This window comes from Macaca fascicularis, chromosome 19, assembly GCF_037993035.2.
Source record: "Macaca fascicularis isolate 582-1 chromosome 19, T2T-MFA8v1.1".
NCBI lineage: Eukaryota > Metazoa > Chordata > Mammalia > Primates > Cercopithecidae > Macaca > Macaca fascicularis.
Genome location: NC_088393.1, coordinates 19,486,150 through 19,508,774, shown reverse-complemented (window position 1 = coordinate 19,508,774; position 22,625 = coordinate 19,486,150). Strand labels below are relative to the sequence as shown.

Below are 22,625 nucleotides of genomic sequence, written 5' to 3'. Positions count from 1 at the left end.
CTGCACGGAGCGGCCACTTGGGGTGGCACCTTTGCCCCTTAATAAGCAAGCAGACACCTGGCTATGACTTTCAAGAAGAGGTGAAACTGACACGGGACTTCCTAGGCATCATTTGGGGCGGTTGGGGGACAGACACGCTTGGTTTTGCTTCAAAACCCAAACTTGGCCTTCTCAAAATGTAAGTCACTCACAAGTTCAAAGATTATTTATAGCCAGGCGCAGTGGCTCACGCCTGTAATCCCAGCACTTTGGGAGGCCGAGGCGGGCGGATCACGAGGTCCGGAGATCGAGACCATCCTGGCTAACATGGTGAAACCCCGTCTCTACTAAAAATACAAAAAATTAGCCGGGTGTGTTGGTGGATGCCTGTAATCCCAGCTACTGGGGAGGCTGAGGCAAGAGAATGGCGTGAACCCGGAAGGCGGAGCTTGCAGTGAGCCAAGATTGCGCTACTGCACTCCAGTCTGGGCAACAGAGCAAGACTCCATCTCAAAAAAAAAAAAAAAAAAAAAAGATTATTTATATAAAATAGGATCTGCAGGCCAAGGGGGGATAGGACACTAGATTGGCCACTTGTCAAAGTTTGTGCCTAAGAAAGCAATCTTTGGAAAGAGCCCAAGGAAAGCTTAGAAGGCAGACTCTTGCTCTCCCTCCAGGGACCCCCAGTGGAACAGACATTCCTGCTGAAATGCCTTATTCTTCTCAGCTCATTTGTTAAGAGTTTAGAGTGGTTTTTTGTTTTGTTTTGTTTTGTTTTTTGAGACATAGTCTCGCTCTGTCACCCAGGCTGGAGTGCAGTGGTGTGATCTCGGCTCACTGCAAGCTCTGCCTCCCAGGTTCAAGTGATTCTCCTGCCTCGGCCTCACAAGTAGCCGGGATTGCAGGTGTGTGCCGCCATGTGCAGCTAATTTTTGCATTTTTTTTGTAAAGACGGGGTTTCACCATGTTGGGCAGGCTGGTCTCGAACTCCTAACCTCAGGTGATCCACCTGCCTCAGCCTCTCAAAGTGCTGGGATTACAGGCATGAGCTACCACACCCGACTGCCTGGAATCTTTTTTTTTTAAATTATATATATATATATATATATATATATATATAAAATTTATTATTATTAATTTTTTTTTGAGATGGAGTCTTGCTCTGTCACCCAGGCTAGAGTGCGCTGCTGTGATCTTAGCTCACTGCAACCTCCACCTCCCAGGTTCAAGCGATTCTCTCCTGCCTCAGCCTCCTGAGTAGCTGGGATTACAGGCACGCATTACCATGCCTGCCTAACTTTTTTGTATTTTTACTAGAGATGGGGATTTACCACATTGGTCAGGCTGGTCTCAAACTCCTGACCTCGTGATCCGCCCTCCTCAGCCTCCCAAAGTGCTGAGATTATAAGCTTGAGGCCTCGCGCCCAGCCCTGGAATCTGTTTTAAAGTTCAACTGCACATTTGTCAAATTCAGAGTATAAGTTGAGCTCTCTCTAAAGGGTGTTACCACGCTTTGTTTCAGGAAGTACAGAAAGAACAGGTGCCCGTTTGAATCAAAGTTGAGGATCACTGGCCAGGTGCAGTGGCTCATGCCTATAATCCCACCACTTTGGGCCAAGGTGGGCAGATCACTTGAGGCCAGGAGTTTGAGACCAGCTTGGGCAACATGGCAAAACCCCGTCTCTACTAAAAATACAAAAATTAGTCAAGTGTGGTGGTGCATGCCTTAGTCCCAGCTACTTGGGAGGCCGAGGCAGGAGAATCGCTTGAACCCGGGAGGCAGAGGTTACAGTGAGCCGAGATCGTGCCAATGCACTCCATCCTGGGCATCAGAAAGAAACGCTGTCTCAAAAAGCAAAACAAAAAGAAAAGACCAGACGCAGTGGCTCACATCTGTAATCCGAGCACTTTGGGAGGCCAAAACAGGGGGATCACAAGGTGAGGACATGAAGACCATCTTGGCTAACATGGTGAAACCCCGTCTCTACTAAAAAATACAAAAAAAAAAAAAAAAATTAGTTGGACGTAGTGGCACATGCCTATAATCCCAGCTACTCAGGAGGGATTGCTTGAACCCAGGAAGCGGAGGTTGTGGTGAGCCGAGATTGTGCCACTGCACTTCAGCCTGGGTGACAGAGTGAGACTTTGTCTCAAAAAAAAGAAACAAAAGAAAAACTTGAAGATCAGATTTATATGCAGGGCTGGGGTGGAGTCTGGAACCTTTCCTTAGAAACTCCTGGTAAGAGGCAGAAGAGGTGCAGGACAATGGCCAGTCCATACATGGCAACAAAACTGTGGCCCAAAACCTGTGCAGTAACCAGCTCTGGAAACCAACTACCAACCTCTGCAGCAATGCTCAGGACCTGGTCAATGATTGCAGCTTCTCTAACATTGGCCCCCACTTCCAACTCAGGACCAACCAGAGAAAGCCAACTGTGCTTCCCTAAGTAACCCCACAGGACATCCGCTGTTAGCTGGCTGCCCCTAGCTTCCCCAGACCGACAGCTTCCTGTGGGCTCACTTGAGCCTGCCCTTTTCCACTCCACAGCTCTCCCTCTCCCCTGCCTGCCTTAGAGCTTTGGCTGACTCCCTTGCAAACTCTGAATAAGCAGCCTGTGCTGCTCTCATTTGGATGGTCTTTGTTCTTCCAAGTAGCTCAGTAAATGGGGGGAGAAGAGACAGCACTTCCTTACAGTTGCATTTCAATTAACAAATGCAGATGGAATGACGGAAATAGAAAACACCATTAGGCAAAGGCCAGTATTAATTATTGCCATCAAGAACCATGGGGACAGCCGGGCACGGTGGTTCACACCTGTAATCCCAGCACTTTGGGAGGCCGAAATGGGTGGATCATTTGAGGTCAGAAGTTCAAGACCAGCCTGGCCAACATGGTGAAACCCTGTCTCTACTAAAAATGCAAAAATCAGCTGGGTGTGGTGGTGTGTGTCTGTAATCCCAGCTACTCGGGAGGCTGAGGCAGGAGAATTGCTTGAACCTGGGAGGTGCAGGTTGCTGTGAGCTGAGATCATGCCACTGCACTCCAGCCTAGGTGACAGAGCGAGACTGTGTCACAAACACACAAAAAAGAGATCCTGACATCTGTGACAATTCAGATTAATTTAGAAGATACATGAATAACCGAATAAGCCAGGCACAGAAAGACGATGCTGCATGATCTCACTTATATGTGGAATTAGAAAAAAAAAAATCAAATACATAGGAATAGAGTAAAATGGCAGTTACCAGGAGCAGGGGGAAATGGGAAGATTGTAGATCAAACAGAACAGAATTATAGTTATGCAAGGCAAGTATGCTAGAGATCTAATGGACATATGAGGACTATAGTTAATAACACTGTATCAATTACTGATAACCTCAACCTCCCCACCCACTGCCCCCCTACACACGGTAAGTATATGAGATGATTTTTATATTAGTTTGTAGTTTGTTTGACTGTAGTAATCAATTCACTATATATCAAAGTAAATATATTAGAACAACACATTGTCCAGCCTGGGCAACATGGCAAAACACCATCTCTACAAAAAATACAAAAATTAGCCAGGTGTGGTGGCATGTACCTGTAGTCCCAGCTACTCGGGAGCCTGAGGCAGGAGGATCATCTGAAACCAAGCTGAGGCTGCAGTGAGCTGAGATCGCACCACTGCAGTCCAGCCTGGGTGAAAGAGCAAGACCATGTCTCAAAAAATAAAAAAATAAAAATAAAACCCCCTAAAACCACACAACATGTTGTACATGTTAAATATAAACAATTTAGGCCGGGCGCAGTGGCTCACGCCTATAATCCCAGCACTTTGGGAGGCCGAGGCGGGCGGATCACAAGGTCAGGAGATCGAGACCATGGTGAAACCCTGTCTCTACTAAAAATACAAAACATTAGCCGGGCGCGGTGGCGGGTGCCTGTAGTCCCAGCTACTCAGGAGGCTGAGGCAGGAGAATGGCGTGATCCCCGGAGGCGGAGCTTGCAGTGAGCCGAGATTACGCCACTGCACTCCAGCCAGGGGGACAGAGCGAGACTCCATCTAAAAAAAAAAAAGAAAAAAAAAAATATATATATAATTTAAAAATGTTATTTCAAAAAAAATGGACCAGCTTAAAGAAAATAAAACCATGGGCAGATGCTACAATGAGTGGGTGAAAACAGGATGCGAAACGGTGTTTGCGTGGTCTCTGAGCATCTTCCCACAAGACACTTTTTTTTTTTTTTTTTTTTTTTTTTTTTTTTTTTTTTTTTTTTTTTGAGACGGAGTCTGGCTCTGTCACCCAGGCTGGAGTGCAGTGGCTGCGATCTCGGCTCACTGCAAGCTCCGCCTCTCGGGTTTACGCCATTCTCCTGTCTCAGCCTCCCGAGTAGCTGGGACTACAGGCGCCCGCCACCTCGCCCGGCTAGTTTTTTGTATTTTTTAGTAGAGACGGGGTTTCACCGTGTTAGCCAGGATGGTCTCGATCTTCTGACCTCGTGATCCGCCCGTCTCGGCCTCCCAAAGTGCTGGGATTACAGGCTTGAGCCACCGCGCCCGGCCCCCACAAGACACTTAATCATTTCTCTGGACTGGGTGCAGTGGCTCACGCCTGTAATCCCAGCACTTTGGGATGCCGAGGCAGGTGGATCACCTGAGGTCAGGAATTCGAGATCAGCCTGGGCAACATGGTGAAACCCCGTTTCTATTAAAAATACAAAAATTAGCCAGGTGTAGTGGTGCTCACCTATAGTCCCAGCTACTCAAGAGGCTGAGGCAGGAGAATCACTTGAACCCGGGAGGCAGAGGTTGCAGTGAGCCATGATCGTGCCACTGTACTCCAGCCTGGGTGACAGAGCAAGACTCCCTCATAAATAAATAAATAAAGTGCTAAAACAAAGAAAGCCTGGAGAAAACCAGCAGCTTCTAGGGCATGCCAAGTCTGGGAAACACATTGGGTGTCTGTGGCTATAGAAGGACTGGCCTGTTGATCTGGCTCCTCTTGGTCCAGGCCCTTCAGGGCACATGATCCCAAGGGGCACTGTGGAGGGTGCCTCTGATCCAGCGTGGCTACACCCAGGGGCTCAGTGCAGAGGGGCAGCGTAGGGCACTGGCAGCCCCGGTTTTCACGGAACCCAATTGTCCTTCTCAGCAGAGTGTACATTGACCTTGGCTGGCTCCCTCCCTTCTCCTCTCCTTTTCTGGGAACAGGGTTTCTGGGGCCATGCTCAGGCAAAGGCTTTCCTTCCTCCAGGGCCTGTTTCTACCTCTGCATGTGGGGGTGAGAATGGGGTGAAGACACAGGCACCCACACAACACAATAGTGGCTACTGGCCGGGTGTAGTGGCTCATACCTGTAATCCTAACACTTTGGGAGGCCGAGGCAGGCCTCACCTGAAGTTCGAGACCAGCTTGGGCAAAATGGCAAAAGCCCATTTCTACTAAAAATACAAAAATTAGGTGGGCATGTGGTGGGCACCTGTAATCCCAGCTACTTGGGAGGCTGAGGCAGAAGAGCTTGAACCCGGGAAGCGGAGGTTGCAGTGAGCTGAGATCGCGGCACTGCACTCCAGCCTAGGCAACAGAACAAGACTCCTCAAAAAAAGAAAAAAAGTGGCTGTTGTTCTGAGATCCCTTTGCCCCTGTGCTTTGGAATCCTCCCAGCCTTAACTGAGGAGTCTCAGTTCAGCTTCACAGCTGGGGAAGCTGAGGCAGTCTGGGTGCTTACCTGAGGCCACAGCCTAGCTAGTGGTGCCTAGCTGGGCTGAAGACAATGGTGACAATCACTGCCGCTAATGACTGGGGGCACCGTGGTTCCTCTTTACCCCTCATGGTGAGGTGCTGTTTCCCTTCTCTGCAGATGAAACTCAGGGAAGTTTGGCCAACTTCAAGGACAGAGGGACTCAGGCCCCAGTGCAGGACCTGAAAGCCACAGCTGGGTCCTTCTCCATGGAGTCTGGCCCCTAGGCAGCCCACAGCCACCAAGGTGAGTCTCAACATCATTTCATCAAGCCCTCTAGAGGACCATGTACCCCCTCCTTTTTTTTTTTTTTTTTTTTGAGATGGGGTCTTGCTATGTTGCCCAGGCTGGTCTGGAACACCTGGGCTCAAGTAATCCTCCTGCCTTACCTCACCTCCCCAGTAGTTGGGATGTGTGTGAACCACCTTGCCCTGCCATGTGCCCTTACTCAAGACTTTGCTTAACCTAAAGGAACAGCCAGTTCTGGGGGCGAGGAGGGCAACTTACCCCAGGTGACCCACACCTGGACCTCTTGGGTAAGGTGGGTTCAGCTAGGGCCTCTGTTAAGTGGGTATTCCCCATTCCTTACTCTACTCTTTGGAAGCAGCCCAGTCTGATGGGATGGGGACGGGTTAAGCTCCACCTCCAGGAAGGAGAAGCACCGATGGATAGGACTTGGAATTATTCCACAGGGACGGCTCTCTCTCCTCCCCCATTTATTTTTGCAGTCATTGATTCCTGTCTGTGTGGCCTTGTGGATATTCACTTTGCACTGTCCATTAAACCCAAATGCTCCATTACCCTCTGGGGATGTGATGCTATACATCCACCGCCATAGGCAAAGAAGTGGGTTTGGGGAGGGAGGGTGGGTGGAGATTTCACTGGATGAAGAGGTTGCGCCGAACTCAGGTGGCTGGAGACACTGACCTCTACCTATGGGCCCCAATCCTGACTATGCAGATGTAGAGGGGAGGCGGGGCCTGTGGTGGATACGGGGTGGGAGATTGTGTGTGCAGCACCCTGGAGGTGCCCGCAGGGGCATGCTGTGGTGGTGGGGTGCGGGCAGGTATGTGCAGAGTCCGGGCATGCTGCGGTGGTGGGGTGTAGGCAGGTGTGTGCAGGGCCCTGGAGGTGCCTGCAGGGGCATGCTGGGGTGGTAGGGTGCGGGCAGGTGTGTGCAGGGCACTGGAGGTGCCTGCAGGGGCATGCTGGGGTGGTAGGGTGCGGGCAGGTGTGTGCAGGGCCCTGGAGGTGCCTGCAGGGGCATGCTGGGGTGGTAGGGTGCAGGCAGGTGTGTGCAGGGCCTGGAGATGCATTTAGAGGCAGTTGGGTCCAGGATGGTGTGTGCAGGGACGGGGAGGTGCATGCTGGGGCAGTGGAGTATGCAGGAGTGAGGTACCCTTTCACTTTTTCTGGGGCTCTCTGCCCCTTGCTCAGGTTGTACCTCTGCTCTGCATCCTCACTGCTCCTGTGACTTCCCTCCACAACACTCGTTCACTGTGCTGGCCTGGCTTGGTGCCTGTGCAGTGAGTGCCAAGGGTTTGCCAATTCACGCCTTCGCCCTTGAGGTAAGAGGAGCCCCAGAAAAGGTTGAATGATGCTGCTGGGCAGGGCGGGGGCAGGAGGCCAGAAAGCCGAGGCTGGAGGTCCTGAAACCCTCTTGTCCTGACATTTGGGATGACTTCCCTGGAAAGGGGAACCTTAAGGACCACCATAATGGGCTGCATTGGGCTCAGTGATGGCACTCAAAGATGTCTGTATCCTAAACCCTAGACACCAAGAATATGTGATCTTACATGACAAAAGGGACTTTTTAGATGTGATGAAGTTAAGGGTCTTGAGATGGGGGAGACTGTCCTGGATTATCTGGATGGCCCCAGTGTAATCACCAGGGTCCCGATGAGCGGGATGCAGGAGAGGCCAGGTGCAGTGGCTCACACCTTGTAATCTCAGCACTTTGGGAGGTGGGAAGATCGCTTGAGGGCCAGATGAGACCAGCCTGGGTAACACAGTGAGACCCCATTTGTACAAGAAATTTAAAAATTAGCTGGGTGTGGCCAAGTGCAGTGGCTCACGCCTATAATACCAGCACTTTGGGAGGCTGAGGCAGGTGGATCACCTGAGGTCAAGAGTTCATGACCAGCCTGGCCAATTGGTGAAACCTCACCTCTACTAAAAATACAAAAAAAAATTAGCTTGGTGTGGTGGCACCAAGTGAGCCGAGATCGCCCCACTACCCTCTAGCCTGGGTGACAGAGGGAGACTCCATCTCAACAACAACAACAACAAATATTAGCTGGGCGTGGTGGCACATACCTGTAGGAGGCCAAGATGGGAGGATGGCTTGAGCCCAGGAGTTGGAGGCTGCAGTGAGGTGTGGTCACACCACCGAACCCCAGCCTGGGCGACGCAGCAAGACTTTGTCTCAAAAAAAAAAAAAGAAAAGGCCAAGATCAGTGGCTCATGCCTATAATTCCAGCATTTTGGGAGGCCAACGAAGGTGGATCAGTTGAGGTCAGGCATCGAGACCAGCCTGGTCGGCATGGCAAAACCCTGTCTCTTTCAAAAAATACAAAAATTAGCTGGGTGTGGTGGCACATTCCTGTAGCCCCAGCTACTTGGGTGGCTGAGGCATGAGAATTGCCTGAACCTGGGAGGTGGAGGTTGCACCACTGCACTCCAGCCTGGGTGATGGAGCAAGACTCTGTCAGGAAAGGAAAGGAAAAGGAAAAGGACCAGAAAGAACAAAGATAGAGGCAGGAGAGTTGGAGATGTGAGTGTGCTCCACTGCTGGCTTTAGAGTTGGAGGGAGAGGACCCAGGGGATAGAAGCTGGGAAAGGCAAAGACACAGATTCTCTTCTTGAGCCTCCAGAAGAAAACCAGCCCTGCACTCCCAGTTTAGACTCCTGATGTCCAGAACCTAAAGATGACAAACGTGTTGCTTTACGCCTCCACGTCTGTGGTGGTTACAGCGGCAACAGGAAGTGGACACAGGCTGTCACAAGGGAAGAGGACCAACTGGCCTAGTGGCCAGGGGAGTGACAGGAGGTGGACGTCAGGCTGACGTCAAATAAGCAGTCACTAGAGCTGCCAGCCCTGGTGGGAGTGGTCCCAGGAGGCTGATCACTCCCATGGCAATGTGTACCCAGACTTGCAACCAGCGACCAGGTGATCAGGTCGACCTCCCTGAGGGGCAGTGTCCAAGGCATGGCAGAGCCACATTCCAGTCACAAAATGCCATGGGGCTAGTGAAGGAGGGAGTGGGTCTCCAGGACAGAGGTCACTCAGCTAAAGGAGCGAAAAGGACAGTGAGACAGGGAAGCCAGAGGATACCACGGGACCACTCAGGTGACAGCATGGGGCCTGGATGGTAGGCTTTGGTGGAGGGAGGTGGCAGACGCCTCAGGAGCCTATCCAGGTTCTGCCTGAGACCTGGAGGTGGTGAGGTCATTTCCTGGGACAGGGAGGCTTGGATGGGTTGTGGGAGGAAGCCCTGGTTCCCATGACCCCCACCCTCAGTGGCATTCTCCTCTTTGTCACTATAAGGGACAGGTGGTTTACACCCATCAGCCCCCACCTTGGCTTCCCAAGCGAGAAGAGGTTGTCAGAATTACTGGTACCACCTGAGTGTCCCATGACACTGCCAGGGACACTATAAGGAAAAAACATGAAATATGCTTCCGTTTATTTAAAAACAGACCGGCCAACTGGCACTGGAAACAGCTTGTTTCCAGGTTCTGTTGTTGGGGTGTCACTTCCTCTTGTCATCACCCCCTGCCAGACTGGTCATACTGGTTGTCCCTGTGGTTCCTTATAGGTCCAGTGCTGGAAAGTCACCCCCGGGGCCACTTGGCAGAAATGTGCCCCAATGACAAGTCTGCGGGGACAGCATTTCTCCCTTCCTCCGTTCCTCCCTTCCTCCCTCCCTCCCTCCTTTCTTCTCTTTCTTCTCTCTCTCTCTCTCTTTTCTTTTCAGGGTCTCGCTCTGTCACCCCGGTAGGAGTGCAATGGCATAATCAGCTCATTGTAACTTCAAACTCCTGGACTCAAGGGATTCCTCAAACTCTTGCCTCAACTTCCTGAGTAGCTGGGACTACACATGTGCACCACCATGCCTGGTCAATTTCCCTCCCTCCCTCCTTTTTTTTTTTTTTTTAATTTTTAATTTTTTTTTTTTTTTTGAGACAGAGTCTCGCTCTGTCACCCAGGCTGGAGTGCAGTGGCCGGATCTCAGCTCACTGCAAGCTCCGCCTCCCGGGTTTACGCCATTCTCCTGCCTCAGCCTCCCGAGTAGCTGGGACTACAGGCGCCTGCCACCTCGCCCGGCTAAGTTTTTGTATTTTTAGTAGAGACGGGGTTTCACTGTGTTAGCCAGGATGGTCTCGATCTCCTGACCTCGTGATCCGCCCGTCTCGGCCTCCCAAAGTGCTGGGATTACAGGCTTGAGCCACCGCGCCCGGCCTTTTTTTTTTTTTTTTTAAAATAGGGTCTCTCTCTGTTGCCCAGGCTGGAGTGCAGTAGCGCAATCTCAGGTCACTGCAGCTTTGATCTCCTGGGCTCAAGAGACCCTCCTGCCTTAGCTTCCCGAGTAGCTGGGACCACTGATGTCTACCACCAAGCCCAGCTAATTTTTGTATTTTTCATAGAGACGGGGTTTCACCATGTACCCCAGGGTGGTCTCAAACTAAGCTCATGCGATCTGCTCACCTTGACCTCCCAAAGTGCTGGGATTACAGGCATGCACCACCACGCCCAGCCTTAATTTCTTAGTTTTTTTGTAGAGATGAGGTCTTGCTATGTTGCCCAGGCTAGTCTCGAACTCCTGGCCTCAAGTGATCCTCCCACCTCAGCCTCCCAAAGTGTTGGGATTACTGCTGTGAGCCACTGCGCCTGGTTTGGGAGGGACCTCTTTCATCAGCAGAACCCTGAGTCCCTGACCCTGGTCCAAATGAAGGAACAGGATGCTGTCCTTCTGGGTGAGGGCCCCTCCCCTTGCTTCCTTTCTTTTCTGTCTCCTTACTCATAGATCCAATGGGTGGGGAGTGGCGCTGTCCTTATCCCTAAAATGTCACTGCTGGGGCACAAGCAGTGACCCTTCGCCCTCAGTCACCTGCTGAGGAAGCATTTCCCTTTGTGAACTTCCCCTGTGAAGGCAGGGTCACAGGTTCAAGCTCACTCTGCTCTTCACCAGATGAGCAACCTCAGGCAGGTGTACCAGCTCCCAGGACCTCGGCCTCCTCATCTGAGAGCTGGTCTCACCATCCCACCCCAGCGCTGGCCGGCAAGCCTACACATGCGGAACACGCCTTCTCCTCCTGACTCCCATCCTGCCAAGCATCTGGCTAAAACCTGCCAGGTGAGCAAGTGGAGAAACTGGTGTCCTTGTATGCTGGGAATGTTAGATGGGGCAGCCATTGTGGAAATCAGCCTGGAGGTTCCTTCACAAGTTACATAGGGAGATAGCACTGTGGCCCAGCAATTCAACTCCCAGGCACAGAACCAAAGGGTCCACACAAAACTTGTGCATGGGGCTGGTCATGGTGGCTCACACCCATAATCCCAGCACTTTGGGAGGCTAAAGCAGGAGGATGCTTGAGGCTAGGAGTTCAAGACCAGCCTGGGCAACATAGTGAGACCCCAACACAATAGAAACAATATCAACAACAATGAAACTTGTACATGAATGCTCCTAGCAGTAAGATTCACAACAGCCAAAAAGTGGAAGCGACCCAACTGCTCGTCAACAGATGAATGGACAGACTAAATGTTCACACAAGGGAGTACTAGTCAGCCATAAAAAGGAATGAAGCACTGATCCATGCTACAACATAGATGAACCTCAAAAACACAATACTGAGTAGAGAAGCCAGACACAAAAGGCCACATAGTGTGAGGTTCCATTGATACGAAATGCCCAGAACAGGCAAATCCATGGAGACAGAAACCAGATGGGTGGTTGCTAGGAGATGGGAGCTGTGGAATGGGGAGTGACTGCTGATGGGGATGGGATTTCCTTTTGGGGATGATTAAAATGTTCTGAAATTGGCCAGGTGTGGTGGCTCGCACTATAATCCCAGCAATTTGGGAGGCTGAGGCAGGCAGATCACTTGAAGTCATGAGTTCAAGACCACCCTGGCTAACATGGTGAGACCCTGTCTACTAAAAATACAAAAATTAGCTGGGTGTGATGGCGCGTGCCTGTAATCCCAGCTACTCAGGAGGCTGAGGCAGGAGAATCGCTTGAACCTGGGAGGTAGAGGTTGCAGTGAGCCAAGATCGTGCCATTGCACTCCAGCCTGGGCAACACAGCAAGACTCTGTCTAAAAAAAATAAATAATAAAAAAAAAGTTCTGAAATCAGATGAAGGCAGTGGTTGCACAGCGCTGTGATTGTACTATATACCCCTGAACTGTTCACTTTAAAAGGCTCACAATGAGCCGAGATTGCACTATTGCACTCCAGCCTGGGGGACAAGAGCAAGACTTCATCAAAAAAAAAAAAAAAAAAAAAAAAAAAAAAGGTCACAATGGTAACTTTTAAGTTATGTGCATTTTGACACACATACAAAAACCTGCCCAGGTTCCCACCGACCCTGGGAGGCCCTTCTCTGCTCTGGCAGGATAACATGGTGGTAGGAGCCTGGGTACACCCTGGGCTGACTCAGGCAATGTTCATGACCTTGGGTCTCCCTTTTCTTACAGATCTTTCCCTTCCTACTGGGTTACTTGGAATCAGATTAGCTGCTGGACATTCGTATGTCACTCCCTTTGTGTACGTGCATTGCATGCTTGCTGCGTACATGCTCTGTGGAGGCACACCTTCACGGGCTCAGTCGGTACTGCAAATGACCCACACAGGGATGACCATGTGCACAGTCTGTGTGGGAGGAGGGACATGGGGTGGGGGAAAGGAGTCTGTCCTGGGATCTGGAAGGGAAGGAGTACACCAGGGAGGGAGAACAGCAAGAAGGAAGAACCCAAGGCTGGAGTGAGCTCAGGCTGACCAGGGAAACAAACAGGCTGAGGCTGTGTCAGGCACGTGCACGTTCATGCTGAATGCAAGTGGGCCTTTGCAGGCTGTGCTTGTAGGAAGACAAAAAGTACCACCACTGCCCAATGCCGGCTGGGTCTCCTGCCTTCAGACCCCTGCTTCTGCCCAGTGCAGCCAAGATTCCTACAAGCCACACCAGCCATAGAGGCCTCTCCCTCCAGTCTCCCCATATACAGCCCTGGGAGCTCTGATGACCTGCCCAGCAGCATATCATGGCAATGATGAGCACACTTTATGGACACAACCCCAAAGACCGCCCACAGGAGAATGGGAACACGGATGTGGTATATCCCATGATAAGACACTATGTAACACACCAAACTGCTGCTACACATGACAACGCAGATGGATCTCACACACACACCAGTGAAGAGGCAGAAGCCAGGCACAAAAGGTTGCATACTGAATGATTCTTTTTTTTGAGTCGGAGTCTCACTCTGTTGCCCAGGCTGGAGTGCAATGGTGCGATCTTAGCTCACTGCAACCTCCACCTCCCGGGTTCAGGCGATTCTCATGTCTCAGCCTCCCGAGTAGCTGGGATTACAGGCGTGCACCACCACACCCAGCTAATTTTTTGTATTTAGTAAAGATGGGGTTTCACCATGTTGGCCAGGCTGGTCTCGAACTCCTGGCCTCAGGTGATCTGCCCACCTCGGCCTCCCAAAGTGCTGGGATTACAGGTTGAGCCATTGTGCCCAGCTGCATACTGAATGATTCTGTCTGTGTAACAGTTAAGCTCAGTAAACAAAATGTTTTGTACACATCCAAATGTTGATACCTGCCGCCACACGGATGGACCCTGGGGATGTCATGCTGAGTGAAATGAGCCAGTCACAAAAGGACAAATACTGTACGAATCCACTTATACGAGGTACCTAGAGTCATCACATTCATAGAGACAGAAAGCAGAATGGCAGGTGCCAGGGGCTGGGAGCGGGGGAACAGAGAGTTACTGTTTAATAGGGACAGTTTCAGTTTTGTAAGATGGAAGAGTTGTGGAGACGGATGGTGATGATGGTTGCACAACAGTGCGAATGTACTTAATGCCACTGAACTGAACAATTAAAAATGTCATTTTTAAGTACTGTGTAGTTTACCACATATTTATTTATTTATTTATTTTTGAGATAGGGTCATGCTCTGCCACCCAGGCTGGAGTGCAGTGGCACGATCGTGGCTCACTGCAGCCTCCAACTCTCTGGCTCAAATGATCCCCCTACCTCAGCCTCCTGAGTAGCTGGGGCTACAGGTGTGGGCCACCATGCCCAGCTAAATTTTAAATTTTTTTTTTTTGAGACTGAGTCTCGCTCTGTCGCCCGGGCTGGAGTGCAGTGGCGCGATCTCGGCTCACTGCAAGCTCCGCCTCCCGGGTTCACGCCATTCTCCTGCCTCAGCCTCCCGAGTAGCTGGGACTACAGGCGCCCGCCACCATGCCCAGCTAGTTTTTTGTATTTTTTAGTAGAGACGGGGTTTCACCGGGTTAGCCAGGATGGTATCGATCTCCTGACCTCATGATCCGCCCGTCTCGGCCTCCCAAAGTGCTGGGATTACAGGCTTGAGCCACCGCGCTCGGCCTAAATTTTAAATTTTTTATAGAGACGGGGTCTTACTATGTTGCCCAGGCTGGTCTTGAACTCCTGAGCTCAAGCCATCCTCCAGCCTCTGCCTCCCAAAGTGCTGGAATTACAGACATGAGCCATTGTGCCCAGACTACCACAATTTTTAAGAAATGTAAGTACGAAACACATCTATGGTGATAAAGATTAGAATACTGGTTACCTCTCGGGGGTATATCAGGGAGGGGGCAGGAAGGAGCCAGCTGCGGGCTTGAAAACTGTCTTGATCTGGTTCCAAGGATGAATATATATGTAAAAATTCACTGAGCTATATATACACTTAGGATTTATGTGCTTTACTCTGTATAAGCTATGCCTCAATTTAAAATGTTTAAACAGTGCAAACAAAACACCTCTGCCACACCCCCTTCTGCCAAGTCTAGGAGTGGGGCAGGCAAGCAATTTGTAATTCCCAGGGGACTTGAATGGATGGGCTTTGTGGGTGGACGTGTTCAGCTTGCTCTTTCCCACTTTCCTCTCACCTGTGGAGAACACCTGTTTTGTTTTGTTTTTTGAGGCGGAGTCTCGCTGTGTCGCCCAGGCTGGAGTGCAGTGGCATGATCTCGGCTCACGGCAACCTCTGCCTCCTGGGTTCAAGTGATTCTCGTGCCTTAGCCTCCCGGGTAGCTGGGATTACAGGCACACACCACCACATCTGGCCAATTTTTGTATTTTTTTTTTAGTAGAGACAGCATTTCGCCATGTTGGGCAGGCTGGTCTTAAACTCCTGACCTCAAGGTATCCACCTGCTTCGGCCTCCCAAAGTGCTGGGATTGCAGGTGTGAGCCATGGCGCCTGGCCGAGAATACCTGTTGATGATCTTAGCAGTGACGAAAGCCTCTATAGTTGGTCCACACTCACAGTGTGAGGACAGCATTCTGGGAAACCACTCGCTCTGCTCCCTGTCACTATGGAGGAATTGGGGCTGATCCTCCGCTTGACACCAGGATGACCCAGGTGACCATAGTCAGGTAATGAGACTTCATACTCCCCTAGGTTCAGGGTGCTGCCCCCAAAGACCGAGACCTGGGACTTTTAAGGGAACCATCAGGCCGGAGAAGTACCCTTTCTTCAGGGGAGGGGAAGCCAGTAGGGTGTGAGGTTGGGCAGAGTTGACACAGAGTTGGGGGCAGAGCAAGGCCAGGAGGCGGAGGAGGATACCTGCAGGCTAGGGTGATCTGGAAGCCAGTGGTACCAAAAGCACACAGACTTTGCTGTCATGGAGCCCAGGAAGCACCCTTTCCGGTTCAGTCAGCATAGGATGGGTTTCTGTCACTTGCACCTACCAGAGTCCTGACTCGTATGCTGTGCTGGGGTAGGTACCTCATACTCCCCCAGCACCACACAGTATTTACAACCACAGATGACAGTGTTCTGTGGCTCTAGGAGACCCAGCCTTGCCACATTGACTCTAGGTACCTTTCGTGAGTACCTAGAACGCCAGAGCTTTCTGAACTGGGATTCAGGTGTCCCCACAAGGGTGACAACCAGCGGCCAGGCACAGGGGGGCCAGCCCCAAATAACATATGTGTATCTTTTCCCATGCTGTTTCTGTTCATGAAGTCTTTCTGTTCATCAAACAAAAAACAAAGCTCAGCGGGGCATGGGGGGATGATGTGGGAAATGACTTATTAAACAGCATTATTCAGGAAACGTAAACCTGGAGCATGGGATCTTCGATAACTCACGATCACACACCAGCTCCGGCACGGAACCTCCAGAGCAATGGGAACACTGGTTCCAAGCAAGCTGGCAGTTGCTTGGGAGAGGGGAGGACAAGCTACTTGTTTTTTCGAGACAGGGTCTCACTCTGTCACCCAGGTTGACATGCAGTGGTAAGATCATAGCTCACTGCAGCCTCCATCTTTTGGGCTCAAGTGATCTTCCCACCTTAGCCTCTGAGTAGTTAGGACTATGAGTGTACACTATCATGCCCGGCTAATTTTAAAATTATTTTTAGTAGAGACGGGGTCTTGCTATACTGCCTAGGCTGGTCTCAAACTCCTGGCCTCAAGCAATTGACCTGCCTCTGCCTCCCAAAGTGCTGGGATTACAGGTGTGAGCCACAGCACCGTTAAAGCATCCTATAAGCTCCATGTGCATGGGTTATCCTAATACACACACACTCACACATACACTCACACTTGCTCACACATACACTCACACACACATACATGCATACTCACACTCTCATGTGCACTCACATATTCACACATACACACACTCGCTCACACATACACTCACACACACACGCGCATACTCAGACTCTCACATGCACTCTTACACACACACACTCATATGCACGTGTGCCTGATTCCCTTAAGCCTGTCTCATAGCTTCCCGACCAGCCATAAGACAGGCCCACCATTTATGCTGTTACCTTGTGGGGACCACCATACAACTGCCAGCTCCACCCCTTGGGACTCAGGAAATGTTTGTACAAATGTTGGGGGGTGGTGACAGTTTCTCTGTGGATGGAGTTTATTATAAGCAGCCGTGAAATGAATCCTGTAATCTCTCCGTAAACGGAAGCCAATTAACATCCTATCTGCCAGTCTTTGATAAAGGCTGTTTTCTTTTCTAGTTAATAGGCATTAACTCTGCCTAAGGGATCCGGGCACATCTTACATAATGGCTGCTCCCTGTTAACCCTGACCCCACAGACTGCCTCACAAATGGGGAGTTTCTTCCTGCTGCATTCACTCCTGTGTGCCTTTCAGACAATCTTTGGTAACAGCGACCCTTTTGCGGTCTCTGTGGGTTAAACACCCTGAAAGATCCAGGAAATTCTATGATCAATTGCTGTCCTCTGTCCTTGCAGACAGTGCTACCCACACCTGTCACCAAAGGCCGTTAGATGTGATCTAAAACAATCCAAGGTACTGAATGGTACTCACATCCCTCCACCAAGAGGGTCTACTTCAGTAACTGACCTCACCTCAAAAGCCCTATGTTTGGTCGGGCCTGGTGGCCCATGCCTGTAATCCCAGCACTTTGGGAGGCCAAGGTGGACGGATCACTTGAGGCCACGAGTTCAAGACCAGCCTGGGCAACATGGTAAAACCCTGTCTCTACAAAAATACAAAAATTAGCTGGGCGCAGTGGCTGACGCCGATAATCCCAGCAGTTTGGGAGGCTAAGGCAGGTGGATCATTTAAGGTCGGGAGTTCAAGACTATCCTGGCCAACATGGTGAAACCCCATCTCTACTAAAAATACAAAAATTAGCCAGCATGGTGATGCACACCTGTAATTCCAGCTATTCTGGAGGTGAGGGCAGAGGAATTGCTTGAACCTAGGAGACAGAGGTTGCAGTGAGCCGAGATCATGCCACTGCACTCCAGCCTGGGTGATAGTGAAATACCTCATCTCAAAAAAAAAAAAAAAAAAAAAAAATCCTATGTTCTTACCACACAGAACCTGACACAGCAATCCACACTTGGTTGGCCTTCAACAACTATTTGCTGGACAAGTGAATTAATTCCTTGGATATGCCAAGTTTTACTTTGGCCGCAGTCTCCGATCCCGGCAAATTTCTCTGCATCCTTCAAAGCTCCTAAATGTCGTGGCCTCGCTGCCCCCAGAGTTAACTGCTGTGCCCTGCACTGAGCAGTCTGTGGTTCTCTACTGCACTTGAGGGGCCACTCTCCACTTGCTTCCCCACAACCAGGCTGGGGGTCCCTGGAAGGCGGGGATCCCTGGAAGGCAAGGGTCCGCATCACACTCAGTGTCCATGCCCAGCAAGGAAGCAGAAACATAACACCTGCAGACAGGTGCTTTTACCTGTTGCTGTACCATCCTCCTTCTCTTCAGCCATCCCTCCCACAGCAGCAAGAATACACCCCTTCAACCATTCTCTTCCTCATGGCCACACAGCAGCGTGCACAAGCTCCCTGCCACCCCACACTGTATTGTGGGAAGATGGGGTCTAGCATGTGACACACTGGATGTGTCACTAAACTTCCACATAGGCCACATACAGTGGGTCACACCTGTAATCTCAGCACTTTAGGAGGCCGAGGCAGGAGGACCACTTGAGGCTGGGAGTTCAAGGCTGCAGTGAGCTATGATCCCACCACTGCACTCCAGTCTGGGTGACACAGTGAGGCCCCGTCTCTATAAAATAAACAAATTAGCCAGGTATGGTGGCGCACACTTATAGTCTCAGCTACTCGGGAGGTTGAGGTGGAAGGATCACTTGAACCCAAGAGGTCGAGGCTGCATACACTGTGATCACACCACTGCACTCCAGCCTGGGCAACAGAACAAGATCCTGTCTCTAAAAAAAATTTTCAGCTGAGTGAGGTGGCTCATGCCTGTAATCCCAGCATTTTGGGAGGCCGAGGCAGCAGATCACTTGAGGCCAGGAGTTTGAGACCAGCCTGGCCAACATGGCGAAACCCTGTCTCCACGCCTGGCTAAATACAAAAATTAGCTGGGCGTGGTGGCAGGTGCCTGTAATCTCAGCTACTTAGGAGGTGAGGCATGAGAATCACTTGAGCCTGGGAGACGGAGGCTGCAGTGAGCCAAGATCAGGCCACTGCACTCCAGCCTGGGCAACACAGTGAGACTCTGAAAAAACAAACAAACAACAAATCCAAAGTAAAAAATAAACCTCCCCATTCCTTGATTTCCTCATCTGTCATCATCTTCACAGGATAGTGCCACTCAAGTGGGTGACAAGTGTTGGTAAGTATCGTTCTCCCTAATAAGGAATCAGACGGGGCTGGGGCAAATCCCATTTAACACGGCCCTGGCCTACTGAGCATGCTTTCAAGACACTGACACTTGGCTTCCCCATGATCGGTGATTGAAGTACATATTCGCCAGGCACGGTGGCTCACACCTGTAATCCCAGCCAGCACTTTGGGAGGCTGGGGTGGGAGGACAGTCTGAGCCCAGGAATTGGAGATCAGCCTGGGCAACACAGCAAGATCCCATTTGCCCCATCTCACCACCTGAAGACCCTTATTCATCCTGGGTCGCCCCATGCCAGGCTGAACATCCCCCCACAGGTTAATCTTCCTACAATGTGAAACAAAACTTAGATGACTTGTCCGGCTGCTCGTCAAAGAACATTCCTTTATTTTTGTATTTTTAGTTTTGTTTTTTTTTGTTTTTTTTTTTTTTTTTTTGAGACAGATTCTCGCTTTGTCGCCTACACTGGAGTGCAGTGGTGCAATCTCGGCTCACTGCAACCTCCGCCTCCCAGGTTCAAGTGATTCTCCTGCCTCAGCCTCCTGAGTAGCTGGGATTACAGGCGCCTGCCATCACAACTGGCTAATTTTTATATTTTTAGTAGAGACAGGTTTCACCATGTTGGCCAGGGTGGTCTCGAACTCCTGACCTCAGGTGATCCACCCACCTTGGCCTCCCAAAGTGCTGGGATTACAGGTGTGAGCCACCGCGCCAGCCCTAATTTTGCTTTCTGCTAGCCCTTGGCTCTGCCATATGGTTAATTCCTCACTAACTTCAGATCTCCCAGAGCTTCCTGAAAATCTCCCTGGCCCCCTGAAGATCAGACCGTAGCACCCCAGCCTCTCCTCAAGACTGACCAATATGGTACTCCAATCACTGAGTGGTGGTCTGATGTGTGTCTGTGCCATCCTTCTGAGACTGGGTATCAACAGGAGATAATCACAGGACCGAGCTCACAGCCCAGAAAGCAAAATTAAGACGTACACACGTGGAGCTGGGCGCGGTGGCTCACACCTCTAATCCCAGCACTTTGGGAGGCTGAGGCGGGAGGATGGCTTGAACCCAGGGGTTTGAGACCAGCCTGGGAAGGATGGAGAGACCCTGTCTCTACAAAAAAATTAAAAGTTAGCCGGGCATGGTGGTGCGTGCCTATAGTCCCAGCTACTTGGGAGGCTGAGGCAGGAGGATCACTTGAGCCCAGGAATTCGAGGTGGCAGTGAGCTGTGGTCTTGCCACTGCACTCCAGCCTGAGCAACAAAGTGAGACCCTGTATTAAAAAAAAAAAGACGTTATGCATTCACTAGTCCAGGTCCTTGCTGGCTTAGACCATCTAGATGCCTCCACCTTCCAAGGGAGACAGGTTAGTAAGCGAAGCTGCCAACATGAGCCATCTGGAGGGGCTGAGGAACGTGTCTGACCCCACTGGCCTATTCTTCCTGAAGTAACAGAGGCACCTGAACAAGCATTTCCCTTAATAATGTCCTGTTGGAAATACTGGCTCAGAAAGTATAGGGGTTGAATGACATCCCCCCAAATTCATATCCACCTGGAACCTCAGAACGTGGCCTTCTTTGGAAATAGGGTCTTTGCAGATGCAATCAGCTAAGGATCTTAAGATGAGTTCACCCTGAGATTTAGGATGGGCCCTAAACTCAAGGACTAGTGTCCTTATAAGAAGAGGGGATCGGCCGGGAGTGGCTCATGTCTGTAATCCCAGCCCTTTGGGAGGCCGAGTTGGGCGGATCACTTGAGGTCAGGAGTTCAAGACCAGCCTGGCCAACATGGTAAAACCCTGTCTCTACTGAAAATACAAAAACTAGCTGTATGTGGTGGTGCACACCTATAATCCTAGCTACTTGGGAGGCTGAAGCAGGAGAATGGCTTGAACCTGGGAGGTGGAGGTTGCAGTGAGCTGAAATTGCACTGTTGTACTCCAGCCTGGGCAACAAGAGTGAAACTCTGTCTAAAAAAATTAAAAAAGGCTGGGCGCGGTGGCTCATGCCTGTAATCCCAGCACTTTGAGAGGCCGAGGCGAGTGGATCACAAGGTCAGGAGATCGAGATCATCCTGACTAACACGGTGAAACCCCGTCTCTACTAAAAATAATACAAAAAATTAGCTGGGTGTGGTGGTGGGTGCCTGTAGTCCCAGCTACTGGGGAGGCTGAGGCAGGAGAATGGCGTGAACCTGGGAAGCGGAGCTTGCAGTGAGCCGAGAACACGCCACTGCACTCCAGCCTGGGCAACAGAGCAAGACTCAGTCTCAAAAAAAAAAAAAATAATAATAACAATAATAATTAGCTGGATATGGTGGCGCGTGCCTGTAACCCCAACTAGTTGGGAGGCTGAGGCAGGAGAATCGCTTGAACCCAGGAGGCAGCAGTTGCAGTGAGCAGAGATCGCACCACTGCACTCCAGCCTGGGCAACACAGAAAGATCCTGTCTCAAAAAACAAAAAAAAAGAAGAGGAGATCCAGGAGTGGTGGCCTGCGCCTATAGTCCCAGCTACTCAGCAAGCTGAGGCATGAGAATCACTTAAGCCAAAGAGTTAGAGGTTGCAGTGAACTATGATCATATCACTGCATTCCAGTGTGAACGACATAGCAAGACCCCATCTCTAAAAAAAAAAAAAAAAAAGAGGACACAAAGAGACACACAACAGGGAGAAAGCCACGTGAATACAAAGGCAGAGACTGGAGTGATGTAGCCACGAGTCAAGAACTCCAAGGTTTGCCTGGAGAAAGGCCTGGGAAGGTCTCCCTCAGAGCCTCCAGAAGGAACCAGCCCTGTTGACACCTTGATTTTGAGACTTCAAGCCTCCACAACTGTGACAGGATATATTTCTGTTGTCTGAAGCCCCCCAGTTTGTGGTAAATTATTATGGCAGCCACAGGAAATGAATATGCAGGGATCTGAGGCCAAGCCTCCAAGTGTTGGCCTGTCCCTCAGCTGGTGGCTTGTCCTCAGCCATTTGCCTGCCAGAACTTCACAGGCTGCTGGGCTGGCAGAGAGCTCAGCAGAAAATCTGGCCAGCAGAGAACTTTGTTGAGCCCCTGGAATCCAAGCATTCAGCCCAAGATGGTTGTAGCAAAAGGTGCTCAGTGAAGAAAACAAATGTTGACAAGCATATTTTAAAAATAGCTCTGTGAACAGGGTGGGGCCTCCAGGGGACAACGTTCTACTTCCTGAGCTGAATGCTAATTTCATTATTGGTTAAATCTTCTTTCTTTTCACATACACGTTATATACTTTTTTTTTTTTTTTTTAAAGAGACAGAGCCTCACTGTCACCCGGGCTGGAGTGCAGTGGCACAGTCATGACTCACTACAGCCTCAATCCCCTGGGCTCAAGTGATCCTCCCACCTTAGCCTCCCAAGTAGCTAGGACTATAGGCGCATGCCACCAAGGCCAGCTAATTTATGTATTTATTTATGTGAGACTGAGTCTCGCTCTGTCACCTAGGCTGGAGTGCAGTGGTGCCATCTCAGCTCACTGCAACCTCCGCCTCCAGAGTTCAAGCAATTCTCCTGCCTCAGTCTCCTGAGTATCTGGGACTACG

The 22,625-nt window shown here is 50.6% G+C and overlaps 2 protein-coding genes across 4 annotated transcripts in view; both read right to left on the bottom strand.

Annotated features, from left to right (window-relative positions):
• ARMC6 (armadillo repeat containing 6) overlaps window positions 1-22,625 on the bottom strand; it is a 74,661-nt gene that overhangs the window by 14,827 nt on the left and 37,209 nt on the right. The gene's annotated exons all lie outside the window — the stretch shown is intronic.
• Window positions 1-22,625, bottom strand: part of SLC25A42 (solute carrier family 25 member 42) — a 48,687-nt gene that overhangs the window by 21,643 nt on the left and 4,419 nt on the right. Inside the window, exon 2 of one of the 2 annotated variants that reach the window (XM_065535260.1) lies at window positions 8,020-8,127. The exons of the other annotated variant lie outside the window; for it this stretch is intronic. The gene's annotated coding sequence lies outside the window, so the exon portion shown is untranslated. The remainder of the gene's footprint in view (window positions 1-8,019; window positions 8,128-22,625) is intronic. 2 annotated transcript variants of the gene reach the window in all.